Source organism: Lampetra planeri, chromosome 28, assembly GCF_965212315.1.
Source record: "Lampetra planeri chromosome 28, kcLamPlan1.2.h2, whole genome shotgun sequence".
NCBI classification, from domain to species: domain Eukaryota; kingdom Metazoa; phylum Chordata; class Hyperoartia; order Petromyzontiformes; family Petromyzontidae; genus Lampetra; species Lampetra planeri.
Window position 1 is genome coordinate 5,898,825 of NC_136134.1, and position 6,000 is coordinate 5,904,824.

The window sequence follows — 6,000 nt, forward strand, 5'->3', positions numbered from 1 at the left end:
TATTGTTTTAGTTGTATTATGGTATTATTTCCCTTCTACGTGATTTTACCGAAAGAACCAAGAACTAGAAGAGCAAGACTTTAAAGTATGGAGGAACTGACTGCGCAGAGGTGCGTGCAAACATCGTGCTTGAAGAAAGATTTTCGTTGCAGAAGATTGTTTGCCAATAAACAAACTAAACATTAGGAATATAGCACCAAACACAAGGACGAGGTCGTGAATGGTTGGAGAGGAGATGTCCGCAAGGCGAAACGAAAACGATCAACACCTCAATGTACAGCAATCACCGTCGACGACACCGCATGCAGGGTGATCCATTCACGGATACTCCAATCACAAAAAATTAACCCGTAAAACAAAGTTTTTCACTATAAATCCTTTATATGCGTGGCATCGGTTTTATTTTATTATTCATTTATGTTTTTCTTGAGTAAGAGTTTCATTTTTATCACATTGGTATTTTAAATAAAATATGAAATTTTTTTTTCCTAAAAAGTGGAAAATTTAGGAATTTTTTTCACGAAAATAAATTGTCACGCACAACGAGTCTGTGTGCAAAATGTCAGCTCGATTGGATCACGGGAAGTGGGTTAAAAAACGACCGAAAGATTTGCACGGTCGTAAGCAAGCAAGCAAGTGAACTTAATATAAAGGATTTTAAAAAGAGAGACGTCATCACAGAGAGAACAGCATTTTATTCCCAAGGCACCACACGCCTCCCACCAATCTCAATACACTTATTACATCGTGAATATTCCCCGGATACACTTTTCCTAACATTGCCAGTGTCATTTTATTGCAACATTCAATGATGACGTGCAACTTTAGGTAATTCACATCTCATGGTTGTTGTTGTTTTTTTGTGTGCAAAAAATAAAGATCCCCCGTATAGTATTACCACACTGCTGGGGCAAGTGCTGTTAGCATACAACAACAACCGCCATTCGCCACTAAGTGGCGGTGACGTCACCACGGCGCTTGTGCCAGGCTATGTGCACGTTAAGGGCACGTAAATTGTCGAACTACCGCTGGCAGGAGGTCACGGGACAGACCCAGGTGCCATGGGTTGACTGAGATGACTGGCCGATGTACCATCTGTGCCTCCTACTGTGCCAACTTGCTGTGTTTTAGCTACCCGGCACTCTGCTCGTTGTTGTGAGCGTCGCTCCTCTGCCCTCCGTTGTTGCTGGAGGGCGACTGCCTCCAACTGCCAAACAGTGTCCTTCACGAGCCTCCTCCTATGTTAGCACACACAGACATACACACATATACACATACACACATACACACATCTGCGCAGTTTTTGACGTGACCTGGCCAGAAAAACATACAGTTGGGGTCATGACAGGTGAATTCAAGGGCCACACACAGTTGTTCCACCTCGGCCAATCTAAAGCAACAAATGTCTCGTGTAACTACTCAACGGTGCTGCAGTAGAACAACATTATTAGAGATCAGTGGTGTATCTATACATGGATCGCTCTGTGCTTTGATTGCTTAATAGCTATTTAAGAGTGTGGTAAAAGATGGGTCTGGCAGGGGCATGAAGGGGCAGAGCCGACGGTGGAAGGGGCCACCGGGGAATGGAGGTCACGGTTGATGGAGAGAGAAGAGGAGCCAGGCTAATGGGGAATATTCACCCCGTCCTCAGGATGGGCTGCCCTAAAGCATTATGCAAACACAATTCTTATTATTAGAGCTCCCAGAGTAGACGTCCTTGATACAAGGTGTCTGAAAATGTAGAACTGTTCGGAAATAAATGTTATATTGTTGACATATCTTGTCCGTGTATTTTAATGATGCAATTTTGCTGCATATTATTTTGCCCAAGGCTTAATAATAATAACAGTGCAATGCATTCCTCTGTAAACGTGTTCCTGCTTTCCCGCATCATGTGGGCAGTCATGCTTTAATACCGTGTCCTCTAAAAATTGTTCAATTGCCCTGGATGAACTCAATTATGCTCTAATCACCAGATTCACTCACCTGTGATAAATGTACCCTGCAAAACAGAAACGTAACCATTACTCATGGGAAAGATAGGCACTCCGGGTTTGATCATGCTGCAATGTGCATGAGGTTGATTATGAAATCATTACTATAATTACCGTACTTTCGCTGGACTCTGCAAAAGGTCTGGGTTGCCCAATCGAGTACTTTTGTTCTGCTTATCTGTGCGTGAATAAATGCAGTGCGTGCTGAATGTTTCCCATCTATTCGAGGCATTCATTGCCACAAGTTTGCCTGCTCTGCCCGGAGCAATGTTCCACCAACAAATTGGGCACACATGAAAGGTGCACTGGGCCCTAAGCCAACGCAAAGCCTGGCTTCAGCACAGGCCTTGTTTACTTGGAGACTGTGACCCACACTCACTTAGTAATGCATAGCATTTGAAACTCAAAGTTCCAAAGGCTTGAGTTCATGGATCTCTTAAGATGATGCATTATTGGCAAGGCATATCAACCAAAAGTAGCTATCAGAACTAAAGGTCATCATATCGATGATCACTTGGTCGGTGTTTTCAACTCTCTCCTCGACTAGATCAGCAACTCTCTCATTTACAAACTCCAAATTGCTGCTCGGATCCCGCACCGCCGATTATTAGGCTTGCTAAGTACGGTGAGAAAGAAGTTCAACATACGTGCATACATACACTTGCATCTACAGGCGTGACAACATTACAAAGATACATCGATGCCTGCACTGATTCTCAATCCAGTCTTGGATCAACTCTAATAATGCCCTCCATGAAGTATCCCCTGCAAACCTCTGCCCTCTCATATCACCACCCAAGTCCCCCTTATGCGCTCACCACACCAGAAAGCAAGGCCTTCTGTCAAAGGCCCAGTTCCACCTACACTAAGCAGGAAGTCGTTCATTTTCCTCTGCTGGCCCAGTGGTTTGTAACTTTCTCCCTCCAGCCGTCCTGTCCGTCCACGTCCAGGTTCAATACCTTTCATCTTCTCCTCTGTCAGGGGGGTGCTCCCCCCCCCGTGGCCAAAGCTACGAGTTGGGGCCCACTTTGAAAACCAGCATGAGATATGTTTTGAACAACAGTGTGAAAGAACACACACTTTTGTAAAACGCGGTTTAAATACATTTTTTATGGAAATTCTTCAATTTACGTTCCAAGAGGAGCCACGATATTTCATAGCTTAGTTGCGACCGTCAGAGACAAATAAAATATTGGGGCCCCACCTGACCATGTGCCACAACCCCTGAGCTGATAATGTAGTCACTACGCCACTGGCGTAGATACACCTCATTGTTTTCCATGATACACACGACCCATGGTTTGGTACAGCATCTTGAGATGCAGTTGCATTTAAATGTTACATTCTTCCAAATTGCACCGCACTGTCACACTGGTGGATAAAGCGACAGTGTTCCCATCATTGTGTGGCATCAACAGCGTGCCAAGAATAAAACAAAAAAGGCCTCTTTGGTCATCCCTTAAAGTCATTATACTCTTGCTCTTAACATTTACCTCGCAATTTGTCAACTCTTACAACAAGGAATGCCACCATAGTTCATGTCGCAAAAAGAGTGATTTATTAAAAATTGTGCTATTTAAGAATGTTATTGAACGACGTTAGAGAAAGGCTAAGATTGTGTAGAAATAATTGTATTCACGAGATAGCCAGGTGGCTGAGGGGATTAATAGCATGCCAAAGTCTGCCTATATGTACATTATATATACAAAATCAGATACATAAATATATATTTTAAAGCACCAATTGCTTAAGCAGACAAACTCTGGACTGGTTTGAACTTTCTTTATCTCATCAGCAGAGTCAGACCTATTAAACAAATGCTGTTATGTTGCCAGATGTTGTCAGCAATGTATACGGTGTAAAAACAATACAATATAAAACATCAATGCACTCTCATAGATATTTTGGGCAAAAAATCGTGTAAAGCATACTACTCGTCTATCAGCCATTGGGCCTTTCAGATGAGTGTTATATACTATACATTGCAAGGCGTTCAAGTATCAAAACCCTGGGCCAGTTTTGACTTTTTAATGCACTAAAATGCAAAGAACACTGCAGGGCATATATGTAATAAAGGTCGTTGAGGCGACTTCTGGAATCCGGTCTTTTATTCAACTTGCATTACAGCTTCCCTTCACGCTGCTGACAGGCAGCGTGAGAGGGATAGAGACGCACTGCCACGTTCCCGTTCTGACCACGTGTCGTTCGTCTCCACCCCTATTTAATACCCGGGTCACGTGGTACGTTTCCACCAATCCTGGTTAGCCTCCATGGAATATTCCAGGCTCCCTCGTAGGCTCCCGGAACCACGCCCCTGACTCATCTCCCCATTGGCTGTGGCCAAAGCCAGCAGAACCAATCCTCTCCTTACAGCTGTCACCTTTCCATTACGTCAGGGCCACGCCCCTAGGCTTCCCCCCATTGGCTATAAACCAGGAACGGCAGAGCCAATCATCATGACGAGTTGTGATACGTCAGTGAGCCGGATATATCCTCACATTACATATACAAGATATGCTCAGTATTTATAATTAGGCCTCCAGAAGTGGCTTGTGATGTGGTACTGTGATGCCATCTTTGAGGACTGTTCAGACACAGGGTGGTACACGAGAGCTGCGAGAATTCCACGTGGAACATTCATAAATCTCAAGACTTGATGCTGACCAGACAATGGAATGACATTTGGGGGTGAAATTAAAGCAATAATAATATAATAAAATTTAGAATGACCGTTTTTTCTCAGAATTCAACGATTTTGAGGCTTTAAAATGTCTCATGAAAATACATCTCAAGATATGAATAGAATAATTAATGTGTTGTTTATATAATTAATATTTTTTTGTCGTCCACACACATACATAGAACAGACCTGCATCTGGAATAATGAATAGCATTTACGGGTAAAAAAGCTTTACTTACGTATCATTTTTTCAAAGAGGTAATGCTCACCGCCATCTGTTTTGATCATTGTTCCTGTTCGTCTCCATAACTGCCTGTCATTATTTGGCCTCGTTTTAATGCACATTTTTACGATTTGTGCTGTGTAAACCTGGCAGCTCAGCTCACAATACCTTTCCCGGGTGCTGCTCCACACTGTTGTTGACAGCTGTTCATGAGAAATGGGTCTCAGTCATTAAAGCACAATTGAGATGATTGAGCCTGATGACGGTGCCACTGCTCGGGAGGCACTTTACTGAAGCGTGATTGACAGCTTCAAAGCATTGTAGCATTAAAGCGTTGTGACCTTTACTTGAGAGAGATAGTCTGTGCCCGCGCGTTTTATTGCTCAAGGTGTTTGGGCCAGCTCGGAAGGCAGATTATGAAACGGGAAGAGTGGCATTTGTGGCTACTGTGAATGCACTCAGCACAGCACAGCTGCATCGCTAATTAGCATATCAGGTGAAGACTTTGGATATATATCCAGGACCTTTTTGTTTGCCAGTATCAACCCGAGCTACGAATGCTTCGCTTTTCGCATTGTCTTTGTGCTGCTCGCCTTTTGGCATGCTCTGGTTTAACGCTGGTGAGACAAGGCCATAAAGAACGAGGCTGTATCTGGTGTAAGCCAATCCGTTTCAGAGACAATGCATATATTATCAGAGCATCCATAATCGAGGTTTTTGGGTTAGATCGGCTACATACTTACGCGATCTAACCCAAAAAAACCTCTATTATGGATAATATTGGTCGCGAAAGCCTATGGGTTAAGTTATGAGAGCATATTTGTTTTGATGTATGTTTTACCACAAGCACGTGTGGTTAATGCAGACTTGATGCCGTGCAATCGGAGTCTATTTGTTGTTTGAACATCTTAACACCTGTGTAGAGGAGTAGAGGAGAGTGGTGGCGTCGCGTGCGCTGTCCGGTTCGGGTTGACGAGATTGAGTTGGCCGGGCCTATTTTGGTCTCCAGGACCTTGGCAGTGCCATGCCTCTTGGGGACCGACTTTTGTCTAGGATGCCCATCCGAATTCTCGTAGACCAGGGCTGTGTGGAAATGTCATCAG